Consider the following 16,737-nt stretch of genomic DNA (forward strand, 5'->3'; position numbering starts at 1 on the left):
AATCAGAGACAAGCGGCAACGCTAAATAAAATACATTTGGAAACATAAAGTAGGAAGTGATGGTGGATCAGTCAGGAGTACAGCTTTCCAGGAGTTGTATTTTGAATCTGATATTAAACTGAGTAGTAGACATAACTTTGCCAAGGAGAAAGTTGAAGTTCTGTCATCCAGAAAATATTTGTGTGCAAAGAACAGAGAGGAGAAACAGTAAGACCTCTTTTCTGAGGTGTTAGGAATAGGTGATGTTGGGCTGAAGAAGGGAGAAATACTTGGTGGAGTATTTTATGAACAGCATCTTTAGGACTCAGGTTATATATTAGGTAGTAGGAAAAATAAGTTTCAATTCCATTTGGATTGGCTTAAACTATAAACCCTTAAGGTAAAATGTAACTGTACAGTATCCAATTTGGCAGATTATAGGAAAATGGTAATATTTTGGCAAAATAAACTTTTCATATTTTCCTTTTCATAATAAGTGTATAAATAATGAAGTACTTGACATTTCAAAGACTTAAGATTCATATTGAAAAACCAGTTGTGAAATTCCTATAAGTCATTTGAGTTTATATTCTTCTTTTCCTTTATCTTTAGAAATGCCTCCTTTCCTACTGCTTCGATTGTAGTTTGAAGAAAAATTTATTTTATAGTTTGGCTGTAGTAATTGTTGTCCAAATTTTATATAACCTCCATATTCTCTTGACGACTCCGCAGATCAATAGAATCCACTAGATGGCGCCCAGATCTGCCGCTGTGTCTTGCCTCCGCCGGCGGCAGATCTGGGAACAGCTGTGGATTGTCTAAGAGTGGCTGGAGAGGTCAATACGATCCATGTGTAGCAGCTTCCTTAAGGTCTGCTCCAAAATGCTGTTAAGCCTGGTGCTCCTTCAAATTGTTACTGTAATGGAATCACCAAATATGGTCAACGATGGTGTGGTTTTGAGTATGAGAAAGCCTGCAATTTTGCCCTCTGAGACTTAGCCACAAGCAGGCAGACAGGCATGAGCTGTAGTCCACAGCCTGCTCACGGGCAAATAGCATGCTGGCGATTTAGAAGCTACTCCTTGATGCCAAAGTATTGATTTAGGCAACAACACTTCCATCTATGGGAAAGGGAAAAAGAGACAAGAAGAAGGTATCTAAATGGGAGAGATTATTTTAATATTAGCTTTCATGCAGGCAGTAATCCTCTCATTTCTGTCAGGCAGTTGAACACTCTGCTTGATATGCAAAATCGAGGATATATTCTGATGTAGATTTCAGAGAGTAGGAAATGAGGTTATTTTGTTTTTCTTTTGAAATAGCACTGGGCAGTTTCATTTATTTCACATACGAAATGCTGAAGGCTTTGTAAAATTATTTTATACTTTATTAATATTCTAAAAGGGACAGATCTCTTCTTTCCAATTCAAAGTAGTGGATAATGACTTTGGCAACATTTCCCTGCCTTTTTCAAGTTTATGGAAGTCCATTTCTCATCATTAGGCTGAAGATGCAGAATAGAAAGGATGAGCCTTATTCTGGAGCTTGTCACATCAGTGTTGCTACTTAGGTGATTAAAAAGAAGCAGCGGGATCTTGGAGAAAACGTCTGACAAAAGGTAATGGAAACCCAGTAACGGATGAAAATCCTTGATAGATTAAGCATAACTGGCCCGGAAAACGCTCTCTACGAAGTACAGGTGTGCCTTTTAGCTCAAGAGCAAACATAAGACTCTATTCTGAGGCTCTTAAAAAACTTGACCTGCTCTGGCCCCACAAACTAAGGTTTATTTGAAGCTCCCTGAAGTTGATTAGACCCAGGAGGAGGTGTTTTTCTGCAGTTTAGTTTAGGAATTCAGTGGCAGCCAAGTGCTTAATGCAGCTGCTAGTTGGCAGGTTCAATGGTATGGAACTTCTTTCATTAAAAATCGGCAGGCTCCTTTTAATTTTGGTCAAAATAGATATTGTTATTTTTCAACTTCCTGTGGAATAAAACAGAATTATTTTCCTGTCTTGTACTTGCCCAGCACTCTTATACCCATTCCCATCCTCTTCGGTCATAACAATGGAAGGGTTCAGTAAGAATTCTTAAAACTCTCCCTAGGATTATAATTTTGCCTTAGGGGTATACAATAGTTCAGTATAATTTTTAGAAAAAACATAATTTCGGGTGTATGGAAATTGTGTAGTAGTCACAGAACCTTCTCTTAAAAATGTATTAGTTAATAATTTTTGTAGGCTAGAAGTAGACAAGGGGCATTATATTCAATTCTAGAAAGTATTTTGCCTGGTTGTTCAGTTTGTTTATTGTATTGAAGGGGGAAAATTGATATACAGTTTAACCCAGAAGTAAAGTACTTTTTCTAAAATAAAACATTTATTTTTATTCATTAAAATATGGTATTTCAATATGCAACTAGGAAAATAATGATTTCTGGTACATTACTCGTGAAAAACCTGAAAGTGACAAAAATGATGGCTGAAAAGCAGATTATGGTTAACCATATAAATCTCTAGAAGTAATATACTTTTCACCTCTGGGTGACACTGTTCAACTGCTTCTTGTTTTTTATGATTGTTTGAAAACCTGATGCTTCCTGTAGATGTATTCTTAAAAGAATCTATTAAAGAGACATTTCCTCTATCTCTAGTTATCTGCTAAATAACTTTTTGGCACATGGATGTAAATTCAGTATGGTTGTGATTTGCCATTTTAATTACCAAATGATGACCAAATAACATTTAAGATTGTTTATATGGGCAGTTGGCCAGGTTAAAAGCCTGACTTCATCTCCCGGGGAAATGAATCTTGTACTTACCTTTTTGGTAGCTGTTTAACTAGAAAAAGCCATTGAAACACAAGGGAGTTTTGGTTTAAATTTGTTGCCATTTGTAGACATGATTTTAATTCTACACATATGTTTCCATAGAAATCAATTTTATAAAAGGGGAATAATAGGTAGACTTTGGAGGGATTAATCTATTAAAATAAAAATTTAAGACTCTAGCATTGTTAATTGAGATATTTTTCACTTAATTTTTAAAGCTTAACTGCTTCAGTAGTTCCATTAAAAAAGCTCTATAGGGCTTCCCTGGTGGCGCAGTGGTTGAGAGTGCGCCTGCCGATGCAGGGGACAGGGTTCGTGCCCCGGTCCGGGAAGATCCCACATGCCGCGGAGCGGCTGGGCCCGTGAGCCATGGCCGCTGACCCTGCGCGTCGGGAGCCTGTGCTCCACAACGGGAGAGGCCACAACAGTGAGAGGCCCGCGTACCGCAAAACAACAACAACAACAAAAACCCTATAGAAATCTTTCTATATTTTTTCAGGAATCTTAATTCTTAAGTGATTATTTTAATAATTAAATATAATAACCATATTTGTAATTTTACTAAATGTATGAGTAAGCTTTTCTTTTTACAAACTAGGCAGAGAGTTAGTATTCTGTACCAAGAAACAAATGCACATGTTTGGTTGGTTTTTAAATCTCCAATTATTTATTTTAAACTTGGGGTTCATCTGAAATGCCAGAAGAAGGGGTTATAATGCCAAAGTTAATTTTGTTTTGTCATATACAAAGTAGTTAATCTAAAAATTATTGATTGATATTCTACCTCTTTTAACTCTTTTAGGACTCAATATTTAAAGCAAAACTAATTTATCTAGGTGTTCTACTGCACAAAATTAATTCTACTGGGACTGGTCCAGGCCAAGCCTCATTATGGAACAGTTCTTCTTGCTGAACTAGCCTAAGCCTGATTCTTACTGGGATACTTTTTCAAAATTATTCACAACACAGAACTTAACCCTTGAGATGCTGTAGAACTGACTTCAGTATTACACTTATTAGGCCACTTGATGGTATCAGGGGTACATTAAAATGAAAGTATGTCTTACCCTTGTTGGCGCTGAGACTCTTACATTAGGCAACTGTATTTGTGTATATTGGAGGGATTTTTTAGTTTTGTGATTCATATACCAGGGCTGAGTTAGTCATTAAAAAACTTTTTTTCCCTTGTCTAGTATGTTTCACCATAAACATATTGCTGACCCTTTTTTCCTTTATACATAAATGATGAATTTACCTCTTTGCCTGGGTGGGTGTATAGTTGTTTAGATCAGCCAGCATGTTTGATGGACTTTCTTTGCTCAAATGTCTGGCTGAATCAGTTGGTTATTTTGGTGTTTTGTACATACATAGAGCCCAGGAGTATTGCTGTTAAACATCAGTTTTTGCTACAGCTACAAAAGTAGTTCAGCATCATGTACACTTTCCTTGTGTGTGTGTGTGTTTGTGTAGTTTTCTTTTAATATCTGTGCAAAATATTGGGGAATGGATTTTTTATTTATTTATTTTATTTTTATACATTTTATTTGGAGTATAATTGCTTCACAATACTGTGCTCATTTCTGTTGTACAACAAAGTGAATCAGCCATATGCATATATATATCCCCATATCCCCTCCCTCTTGAGCCTCCCTCCCACCCTCCCTATCCCACCCCTCTAAGTTGGGAATGGACTTTTTAATGTCAATTTTTATATTCACTTTTTGCCTGTTGTGTAGTGGCTCGTGAGGATTTTCCACTGGAGAATCTCTTGCACTTTAAGATTCTTTGCTCATTATGGGCGTCTCACCAAATTTTTTCATTAAAGTAGTTTTCCTTATTCAAAGGGCCTCATTTTCTGTTAGAATGTTACTAATATGGCACTGTGTGTGTGTGTGTGTGTGTGTGTGTGTGTGTGTATATATTTGTGGCTGGTAAAAATATTTATTTGGTGGTAGTGAGGAGGCACTGAGCCCCAATCTACCTGTGAGGTCTTCCACAGAGAATCATATGGTGCAAATTTGAGTATGGGTAGGTGTCTTTATGATGGAAAAGCAATAATTTAGTCTCTAGTTGGCTGCTTGATCTATATGCTAGTAAATCAACACCTTTCCCCCCACACCCAAGAACAGACAGATTTCCATTAAATTAGTAAATTGACTTGTTGCCTCAGTCTCACATAGATGTATACCAAGAGCAGGTGTTGCAGTTATGTTGTGAGATCTAATTCATCAATTTAAACTCATTTTATCTGAAATACAATAAAAATTGCTAAGTTTTCCTAACGTAAAAATAGCCTAAATCAATTATTCTAGGCTATCATTAAACCACACTAAAAAACAGGATTAATAAGTAAGCCTTTAGGTAATTCAGTGGTGCTTAATAAGGATATCCCATTGGTTTACGTAAAATTAAATTGTAAAAATCACCAATAGAGATCCTATTGTTTAAAATAAAGTAAGCTTCTTAAAAAAGCTTTGTAAAAACATAGATTGGCCAGTGAATTCTCCGTAATATAAGAGACTTAATAGAAACCGCTGCCTTGTGAAACTGAATTCTCCATCTGTAATGTGCTTCTGTTATAAATCCATTATAAAAGGTATTTACTTAGGTAAACTGCTAAGGTAAACTGCTTAGATTACCACCCCCATGTTCTTATTAGCCTACTACATTCACTAAGAAAGAATAAAGCTCTATACTTTGTGGACATTTAATAAATGTTAATTTTTTAATTAACAGTTTAAGTATAATCTCCAAATAGATGCAGATCTATTTTCTTTCAAACCCTTTCTCAGTAAGTAACAGATTTATGGTTCTCCAAAGAAAATGTGCTTAGAGCTTGGAAGGGAACATTTTACAATTATTTTTCCCCTGCATCTTCCTTTTGCAGATATCACTAATCCCAATCAACAGTGAAGAGAAAACTGAAAAAAAAAGAACACCCCCCCTGCCCAGTTTTCAATTTATTTTTTATTTCAGTTGGAAAATCCCCACTGAATGAGTTTAAAAAAATTTAAATGTATCCTGGGAACATGCCGTTCAGGATTTTGGAATGGGAACTTCAAACGAAGTTGGTTAAGGAGTCAAATGCGTAAGTGGAAACTCTGAGGAAACTGGCAGTGAGAGACTGGAAATCAGGCAGTCATTTACGTTTCACTCCACCACCCTCGGCAAGAGCGAGTACAAAGCAGGGAGCTGGCACGGCCTTGAGTCAGAAGTCTCAGGAACTGAGCGGAGAGAGATTCCCAGCATCTGTTTCCTCAACTATCACCCAGAGGATACTGGTGGTAAATCACAGGGAATAAAAATAGCCTTAGAAGTCTAGTTCCAAACAAATGCGACATGGTGGATATTTGATAGTGGTGTGGAGTCTCTTCTCTCAAAATTCTTCATTAGCTAATTAACAAATATATTTTTATTTTTATATTAATGAGTTATATTGCTTAAGCCATTCATCAAAATGTTGAGCAAAATCTTGATATTTTTATTGATCTGAATTGAACTATTACTGAAATGACATGGTACTTGATATTAAAATCTGAACCTTGTAGTTGTGTAAAGGTTGGTCTATAACCAATAATCACAGGTGTTAAAGCTTTGCCTCAGACACAAAAAACATGTATTTCTGAAATTTTAAAAAACCCTGCAAGCTTCTTACCATAATGTCAATTGCCGGTAGACTGATAAGATCGCTCTGCATTTTGGCTGCAGGAAATTTTATGGCTAGACTCTTACAATTTAACACAACTTAAGATCCTTTAAGGCTATATTTCACATATAAGGAAGTATTTCTTAGGTCTGGCTAGACTTGTAGTTTGATATTAAGTTATAGCTTCAGATTTTCAACAAAACAGCAGCTTTAATAGATGAGATTAGCAAATGGTGAAAAGTTCAAAGCATTTAATGGAATTGATCTACTAAATTAGCATTGAAAATTTTTAGTGGCTATCTTAAATATACATTATTATCATGAAAGAATTAGTCCAATTAAGCCTTTACATTTGGAAGATGCCCAGTCTGACCTTGTTCTATTTAATGTGAAAAGTGAGAGGGTCTCTGGGCTTATTTAAATTTGGTGCTAAATCAATAGGTTTGGGGACCCTTTCACTGCTTTTTGGAAAGGAAAAGAAACCCAAAGGCTCTTTATGTTGACAAATGGGTCATTAGAATTGTTATATATTGCAAATAAAAACAATGGCCAAAAAATAGAAAAATATAACCTTCAATAAATAGGTCAGAAGAATCAACAAGGGTTGGGTTGTTTTCTCACTATTTCTCACTACAACCATATATTACTGTGTATACTGAACACATTAGTTTCTTTTTGAAACTGAAATAATTATATCATGTTTAATATCAGGTTTTATTTAGAACATTCTGAATTAATAAATAACCAGCTAATTAAAAAAGAATCGAAATCTATGCAAATATACATAAAGAAATAATTATGGCATTTTCCAGAAATCTGCTTTCTATACATCTACAGTGTATTTTATATTCTATTGATATAGACCTCTATGACACCTTGAACATAAATATCATGAAAATAAAATTGAGTTTTGCATTTTCAGCTTAACTGTGCAAAGCTTCTGATGATGGCTGATTACTCATACTTATCATGAAATTGTGGGGTCCTGGCTCTGGAAGGGGCTTGCTTTCGAGAGGCCAGCTCCTTAATTCACAGGGGCTCATGTGTAGCCTTCATCACCGGAACCAAGGAGCTAGCTTTTTTGTGAAAGCGTTCAGCAAAATATATTTTAGTTTTGTTGTTGTTGCTGTTATTGTTATTATCCATTACAATATTTAATGGTTCATTTCCCTAATCGAGGTCTCAGACCCAGCCATTTTGGGACATTTCTAGTGGAAAAAGATATATCCTTTGTGTAAGATGTCTTTAGAATTTGAGAATTGTAACTAATATACCTCCGGCTTTCTCTTCCAGAAATTGAATAATTCAGTTCTATAATCTGAACAATCCCATTTCATTTATCAACCCCCCAGCATTTCTAACTTCTCCCCTGAATGGTCAGCGAATTATTCATATCCATCTAAAATTACAGAACTCCAGGGGGGAGATTAGTGCTTTAGAGGGGTATACTGAGGAAGATGGGAAGATGATTTCATTTGTTCTTAAGGATTTATTGAAAGACTCCTCTTGCCAGAATCTGCTAGGTGCTGGGAATACAGCAAGGAAAAAACAAACTTGAGGGAGAGAACGACTTGCCAACAAATAATGGCAATACAATGTGCTACTGCTAATGTGAGTATGTACAATGTGCACTTGTATGTCATAGTCTTAATTCCATATCCATTGTCAGAACAGTATTTTAAGCTGCTATTTCAGTGTCTATTGGTAGTCTGATTTCTATCCAAATACTTTATTTCCCACAATCCAGGTATACTTGCAGCACATTTTTCATACTAAGTTGAGGTCTGAATTTTGCTTCTGGATGTTTGTACAGTTTCATCTTCAATTATTATTTTACCTTCTGAACACCCTTTTTCGCATGCCCGTTGTTCAGTTTGTTGTTACAAAACATCATCTGTGATCTTCTACATTTAAATGTGTTGCTTATTGCTTGATAGCCAAAGCTGTAGTTAGCTAATGGACAGTTGTCTGCTCCTGGTCATATTTTCCCAGCCTGTCTTATAGGACAGGATCAAAAGCCTTCCTAAAGTCAAGCTAGGTTTCATCAATTTATTTCCTGTGACCTTCCAGGCCTGCCACTTTGCCATGTAAGAAGATGGCTGTCTATTACCAAGACAGGACAAGTTCTTTGTGAAGTCATATTGGTTATTCATGATCAGATAATTGCAAAAACCCTCAAGAGTTCTGGTTATTTTGGTCCTTTTTTCGGTCTTTAGGCATCTACTCAGTTCTCTGATTGTTACAACCAAAGTAGAGACAATAATTTTGTCATTCAATGTTGTCAGATGGAAAAAATCAGAGCAAGGGCTATCTGAGAAGTGGACAAGCTTTATTCATCCTGGTCACAATCTGTGACGTGTCCACATTAGCCCCTCATAGTCCAGCACTAATCATGGCATGACGCAAGCTTTTATTTGGTTACCATGGGCAGGTTTTCTACATTTATTAGTATGTAATATATAATTCAGGTTTATTGTAGTAAAATAGGACACAACAGATAACAAATTGATAAACAAAACAAAACAACAAACAAACCACCTGTAACACCCCTATCTAAAGATTAGGATTGTTAACATTTTGGTATACATATTTCTGAGTTGTATGTGTGGGCCTTTGTGTGTAAAATGTGTATATTAAACATGCATACTATTTTGGAGCTTCCTTTTTTTCACTTAGAACTATATAGAGTTCATTATTATAAGGTAATTATATCAAATAACCATAGAAATTCAGCTTTTTAGTACCAAATCTCAATTGTGTGTTTTTTTCATTGTTTAATAATACTTCCCTAATTCCCTGAGTAAAAAGAAACCTCTCCTTCATACATACCTTTCTTGTGGCATTATCTCTTTTTAAATTTAAGTAGATCCCTCTTAGTAACTGTGGTCTCTTAGAGGAGGATCTGTACATGATTTATTCTTATATTCCTTAAATTTTAGCTGCATAATAAATATTTATTTAATAAATGAATAACTGAAATCTAGCAATGGGAATTGAAATCCTGAAACTTTGTGTTTTGATTCTTAGAGTTCTGCCTCTGCTTTTATTTGGTAATTCAGTTTACTCAGGGACAGAAGGAAAATAAAGCAATTTCTCACTTAGCTGGTATGAAGTATACTGCAGAAGGCAAGACCACATGGCTGAAAACAGTTTCTTAATATTAACCTTTTTGGATGAAGCTCTTTCTGATATACTACAAAGCTTTATTACTTTTTTTAACAAGTGAAACCTTAGAGTAAATGTTTAGAAAATACAAAAAAAGAAAAAACAACCAACCTATAATTCTACTACCCAGAAATAAACCTTATTATTATTTCAAGGTGTGCCCTTCTTACTTTCTTTTCTGTGTATTCTTATGCATGTAAAATATCATTTTCACTTATATTTTTATTAAAATGGGGTCATAATGGTTTACTATTTATAACTTCTTTTCTTCACTAATGTAAACATCTTTACATGACAAGTGTATGCCTAATAACCAATGTTGATGGTTGTATAGTATACTAGTATGGTGATATACCATAATTTATTTACTCTATCCTCTCCTAATTGGGTATTTAAGTTGTTATCTACTTTATACATTATACATTACAAACAACATTGTAACAAATAACCTGGTTCCTACATCTTTGGGCACTTGTCAAGGAAAGGTTTTAAATATCCTCTTTTAAACTACCAAAGGTTAGGTAAGCTTATAGTCCTTTTTCCTTTAATCTCAAAATAAAAATAAAATATAGCTTATTTGAATTTCGTCAGTGTATAAGACAGCCTGAGATTTAAAAAATTATTATTGAACCAGGGCATGCTACCCTAATTTATGGTAATAGAATTACTTTCTGTCTCAAATTGATTCTAGAAGACTTGTTTGGCTACATTTGGTCTTTTGTGGCATGCAAAGTGGCCTTCTTTCTCAGTCATATAAGAATCTAAATGTTCACATTTCCTGGAAGAAGTTGATACCTAGCTAAATCTTTGTGTAATTTTATAAAAGTATAGGTTTGTGGGGAGATTGGTTTCTGTGATCAGCTCAGTTCCCCAGTTTTCATTTGTGAGTGGGGACAGCAGGAATCACTCTTCTCATAGGGTGGTGAGAGTAACACTAATGGGAACAGCAAAATCACCATAGCTGGCTATGAAAATGTGGGCAGTATTACAGCACTGCCTTCAGTTAGAAAATGTGATGCAAGTTGCATCCATACTTGTGGGAGTCTTCTGTTATGCTTTTTCTTTTTTAATTTAATTTAATTATTTTTTTATACAGCAGCTTCTTATTAGTTATCTATTTTATACACATTAGTGTATATATGTCAATCCCAATCTCCCAATTCATCACACCACCACCCCACCCACTTTCCTCCCTTGGTGTCCATACATTTGTTCTCTACATCTGTGTCTCTATTTCTGCCTTGCAAACCGGTTCATCTGTACCACTTTTTCTAGATTCCACATACATGCATTAATATACGATATTTGTTTCTCTCTTTCTGACTTACTTCACTCTGTATGACAGCCTCTAGGTCCATCCACGTCTCTACAAATGACCCCATTTCATTCCATTTTATGGCTGAGTAATATTCCATTGTATATATGTACCATGTCTTCTTTATCCATTTGCCTATCGATGGGCATTTAGGTTGCTTCCATGTCCTGGCTATTGTAAATAGTGGTGCAATGAACATTGTGGTACATGTCTCTTTTTGAATTATGGTTTTCTCTGGGTATATGCCCAGTAGTGGGATTGCTGGGTCATATGGTAATTCTATTTTTAGTTTTTTTAAGGAACCTCCATACTGTTCTCCATAGTGGCTGTATCGATTCACATTCCCACCAACAGTGCAAGAGGGTTCCCTTTTCTCCACACCCTCTCCAGCATTTGTTGTTTGTAGATTTTCTGATAATGCCCATTCTAAGTGGTGTGAGGTGATACCTCATTGTAGTTTTGATTTGCATTTCTCTAATAATTAGTGATGTTGAGCAACTTTTCATGTGTCTCTTGGCCATCTGTATGTCTTCTTTGGAGAAATGTCTATTTAGGTCTTCTGCCTATTTTTTGATTGGGTTGTTTGTTTTTTAATATTGAGTTGCATGAGCTGTTTATGTATTTTGGAGATTAATCCTTTGTCCGTTGATTCATTTGCAAATATTTTCTCCCATTCTGAGGACTGTCTTTTTTTTTTTTTTTTTTTTTTTTTTTTGCCGTACGCGGGCCTCTCACTGTTGTGGCCTCTCCCGTTACGGAGCACAGGCTCCGGATGCGCAGGGTCAGCGGCCATGGCTCACGGGCCCAGCCGCTCCGCGGCATGTGGGATCCTCCCGGACCGGGGCACGAACCCGTGTCCCGTGCATTGGCAGGCGGACTCTCAACCACTGCGCCACCAGGGAAGCCCCTGAGGACTGTCTTTTCATTGTGTTTATAGTTTCCTTTGATGGGCAAAAGCTTTTAAGTCTCATTAGGTCCCTTTTTTTTTAAACATCTTTATTGGAGTATAACTGCATTACAATAGTGTGTTAGTTTCTGCTTTATAACAAAGTGAATCAGCTATACATATACATATACATATATCGCCATATCTCCTGCCTCTTGAGTCTCCCTCCCACCCTCCCTATCCCACCCCTCTAGGTGGTCACAAAGCACCGAGCTGATCTCCCTGTGCTATGCGGCTGCTTCCCGCTAGCTATCTATTTTATAGTGTATATATGTCCATGCCACTCTCTCACTTCATCCCAGCTTGTGTCCTCAAGTCCATTCTGTGTCTGCGTCTTTATTCCTGTCCTGCTCCTAGGTTCTTCAGAACCTTTTTTTGTTTTAAGATTCCATATATATGTGTTAGCATATGGTATTTGTTTTTCTCTTTCTGACTTACTTCACTCAGTATGACAGTCTCTAGGTCCATCCACCCCACTACATATAACTCAATTTCATTTCTTTTTATGGCTGAGTAATATTCCATTGTATATATGTGCCACATCTTCTTTATCCATTCATCTGTTGATGGACACTTAGGTTGCTTCCATGTCCTGGCTATTGTAAATAGAGTTGGCAGGCAGATTCTTAACCACTGTGCCACCAGGGAAGCCCACATGACTCTTTTTGAATTATGATTTTCTCAGGGTATATGCCCAGTAGTGGGTTTGCTGGGTCATATGGTAGTTCTATTTTTAGTTTTTTAAGGAACCTTCATACTGTTCTCCATAGTGGCTGTATCAGTTTACATTCCCACCAACAGTGCAAGGGGGTGCCCTTTTCTCCACACCCTCTCCAGCATTTACTGGTTGTAGATTTTTTGATGATGGCCATTCTGACTGGTTTGAGGTGATACCTCATTGTAGTTTTGATTTGCATTTCTCTAATGATTAGTGATGTTGAGCATCCTTTCATGTGTTTGTTGGCAATCTGTATATCTTCTTTGGAGAAATGTCTATTTAGGTCTTCTGCCCTTTTTTGGATTGGGTTGTTTGTTTTTTTGATATTGAGCTGTGTGAGCTGCTTGTAAATTTTGGAGATTAATCCTTTATCAGTTACTTCATTTGCAAATATTTTCTCCCATTCTGAGGGCTGTCTTTTCATCTTGTTTATGGTTTCCTTTGCTGTGCAAAAGCCTTTAAATTTCATTAGGTCCCATTGTTTAGTTCTGTTTTTATTTCCATTCCTCTAGGAAGTGGGTCAAAAAGGATCTTGCTGTGATTTATTTCATAGAGTGTTCTGCTTATGTTTTCCTCTAAGAGTTTTATAGTGTCTGGCCTTACATTTAGGTCTCTAATCCATTTTGAGTTGATTTTTGTGTATGGTGTTAGGGAGTGTTCTAATTTCATTCTTTTACATGTAGCTGTCCAGTTTTCCCAGCACCACTTATTGAAGAGGCTGTCTTTTCTCCATTGTATATCCTTGACTCCTTTGTCATAGATTAGTTGACCATAGGTGCATGGGTTTATCTCTGGGCTTTCTATCTTGTTCCATTGATTTATATTTCTGTTTTTGTGCCAGTACCATATTGTCTTGATTACTGTAGCTTTGTAGTAGAGTCTGAAGTCAGGGAGTCTGATTCTTCCACCTCCATTTTTTTCCCTCAAGATTGCTTTGGCTATTCAGGGTCTTTTGTGTCTCCATATGAGTTTTAAGATTTTTTGTTCTAGTTATGTAAAAAATGCCATTGGTAATTTGATAGGGATTGCACTGAATCTGTAGATTGCTTTGGGTAGTATAGTCATTTTCACAGTATTGATTCTTCCAATCCATGAACATTGTATATCTCTCCATCTGTTTGTATCATCTTTGATTTCTTTCATCAGTGTCTTATAGATTTCTGAGTACAGGTCTTTTACCTCCTTAGGTAGGTTTATTCCTAGATATTTTATTCTTTTTGTTGCAATGGTAAGTGGGATTGTTTCCTCAATTTCTCTTTCTGATCTTTCGTTGTTAGTGTAGAGGAATGCAAGAGATTTCTGTGCATTAATTTTGTATCCTGCAACTTTACCAAATTTATTGATTAGCTCTAGTAGTTTTCTGGTGGCATCTTTAGGATTATCTATATATAGTATCATGTCATTTGCAAACAGTGACAGTTTTACTTCTTCTTTTCCAATTTGTATTCCTTTTATTTCTTTTTCTTCTCTGATTGCCATGGCTAGGACTTCCAAAACTATGTTGAATAATAGTGGTGAGAGTGGACATCCTTGTTGCTGATCTTAGAGGAAATGCTTTCAGTTTTTCACCATTGATAATGATGTTTGCTGTGGGTTTGTCATATATGGCCTTTATTATGTTGAGGTAGGTTCCCTCTATGCCCACTTTCTAGAGAGTTTTTATCATAAATGGGTGTTGAATTTTGTCAAAGGCTTTTTCTGCATCTAATGAGATGATCATATGGCTTTTATTCTTCAATTTGTTAATATGGTGTATCACATTGATTGATTGTTATTCTTGATAAAAGCACTTGCTTTTGCCTCAACTGTTGCTTTAATGCTAAGCAATGTTTATAGGTAAGCTCGTGTTTATACCAGATCAAAACATTTACTAAATCAAAACACTTGCAAGAAGGAGGATGGCATAGTACGGTCTCTGGGTGTGGAGTAGGAAGATTAGGAATTCCAGCACATTTTGTGTTGTCATACTGACTAAGTCACATAGCCTTCCTGGCCTTAAAGTCTTAATCAATACTACAAAAAACTAATATTTATCAAGTGTTTACTTAATGATAGGTTCTTTCTTAGTTCCTCCCAAATCCCTAATGAGTATTTATATTATTTTATTTAATCCTCAGGAAATGAATGAGGTAAATGTCATTGTTACCCTATTTTACAGATGAGAATATTGAGCTTTAGGAGATAGTCTACTTGATCAACTTAACATAAAAGAAGGTGATGGAGTCAGGATTTGAATCCTGACCATCAGGTTCCAGAGTGTGAGTTCTTAACCACAACACTGGGTTGCCTGTCTCTTTTTTAAATAGAGGGGTAGAACTTCTCAGTCCCTTCTGTCTGTAACTCATATGAAGCTCTAACTTCAAGTATTTCTGTTAAAAGTGAAAAATGAACTGACTTTTGGATGGATTATATACACCCCCAAGCATCCACATAATCTGCCTTTTTAAACTTTTAATCCAGATGCTTTACCTTCTTTGTCTCCAGCCTCTGTGTTCTGACACTAGTCAGGTCCAGTGGGCTCTTTGGCCTCCACAAAGCAGACAAAGCCTCTGCTTTATAGGTCTCATTGGGAAGACGTTCGTGCAGTAAGTGGTATTGGATTCAAATATATCTACCTTAGAAGGAAGCTACATGAACCTTGCTTGAGACTGTGATCTGATGGCTCCAGGGAGCCAGTGCATAAGAGGATGAATTGTGGTGTCGAAGAAGAAGCACGGGATGGGGGATGGTTGGCTGGGCTGTAATGCCAATGCTATGGCTCACTGGCTCTGTTGCCTGGGCAGGTCTTACCCAGTCTGTGCTCAGTTTCCTCTTAAATAAAACAAGGAGTTTGATATTGGTTGCTGGAACAATGATCTCTGTGGTCATTCCCAAATTTGGGGTGTCTTGGTCTCAGGTAGCCTGGGTCCCTAGGACTGGGAGTTTTGTTTGCTCTGAGTGACTACAGCCACAGTGGCTAAAGGAAAATCTTTGTCCTGAGGCTATGCTTTATATCATTGTGATGCTCAAGGGCAGGGCTAGGGGGTGGGTGGGTATTGACATTAATGCTGAGATTTTTTTTTTAAAGCTTATTTTGATATATTGGTACATTTTATTCTTTATTAAATTCTTAAACTGGTCTTGTGTTTGTACAAGCAACACGCATTCCTGTGAACCTATTTATGTTTTGGAATTTCAGTAGAAAGAAATGCTGTCAGTTAATATTTGAGGTCAATAAGGCATTCTGATAAAAAGGAGTTACTTTTGTTCTTGATACGATTCTAGAGTAATTAAGAAACAAATACAGTTATGCTAATATAGTCATCAGGAAACTACCTATAAAGAAAATTCTTTTTTTTTTCCTTTTGGCTGTGCCACACATCTCGTGGTATCTTAGTTCCCAGACCAGGGCTTGAATCCAGGTCCCAGCAGTGAAGGCGCTGAGTCCTGACCACTGGACCACCAGGGAATTCCCCAAAATTCTTGATATTTGGTTTCATAAAATATGATTCTTAGCTATTTACCATATTCTTTACGTTTTCACTATTGGAATTAAGATATTTACAAGCCTCAGAAAACAGTAACCTTTCTATAACAAAATGATAAATTGTTTAAAATATTTAAATTTTATTTAAATTTATTTAAATTATTAAAAACCAAACCACACTAGTGTAATATCTAACAATTCTGTTGACATACTCTCTTCTATGAGAAATTTGGAAAACAAATTTCCAAATAAGCAAGTGTTTGGAAAGCAAGTATTTCCTTACTTGCCTGTGTACAAATGGCTAATTAATCATTTGTTTTTGAACTGGTGTGGATCCAGAAATGCTTCTTAAGAGAAAATTCTGGCTCAGCCTGTAGGTTCTCCTTGATCCAACTCTGCATGTAGTGGACTGACCAGAATCTTGTTCAGACTCCTCAGTGTTTCCCAAAGATATCAGTTTTACCATCAGCTCATTTGGTTGCTGATGCCTACAGATTCACTTCAACCACCAGTCAGGAATATTTGTGTTGCAGGTCACTGCCTAGGAGTACCTCTTGTTTAACTCTTATCAATTCTTATCAGTTTAAAGGGTGGGTTGGCAAACCTTTTCTATAAAGGGCCAGATAGAAAATATTTTGGCTTTGCCAGTCATATGCTCTCTGTTCCAGCTGTTTA

General features: G+C 36.3%; 1 long non-coding RNA gene across 6 annotated transcripts in view; it reads left to right on the forward strand.

Annotated features, from left to right (window-relative positions):
- The first annotated feature begins 989 nt into the window (after positions 1-989).
- The window catches only part of LOC137225829 (uncharacterized), a 354,758-nt gene continuing 339,010 nt past the window's right edge, over positions 990-16,737 (forward strand). For all 6 annotated transcript variants that reach the window (XR_010944046.1, XR_010944047.1, XR_010944044.1 and 3 more), the window contains exons 1-2: positions 990-1,132; positions 1,483-1,597. This is a non-coding gene — a long non-coding RNA (uncharacterized lncRNA). The remainder of the gene's footprint in view (positions 1,133-1,482; positions 1,598-16,737) is intronic.

This window comes from Pseudorca crassidens, chromosome 6 (genome assembly GCF_039906515.1).
Source record: "Pseudorca crassidens isolate mPseCra1 chromosome 6, mPseCra1.hap1, whole genome shotgun sequence".
Taxonomy (NCBI): domain Eukaryota; kingdom Metazoa; phylum Chordata; class Mammalia; order Artiodactyla; family Delphinidae; genus Pseudorca; species Pseudorca crassidens.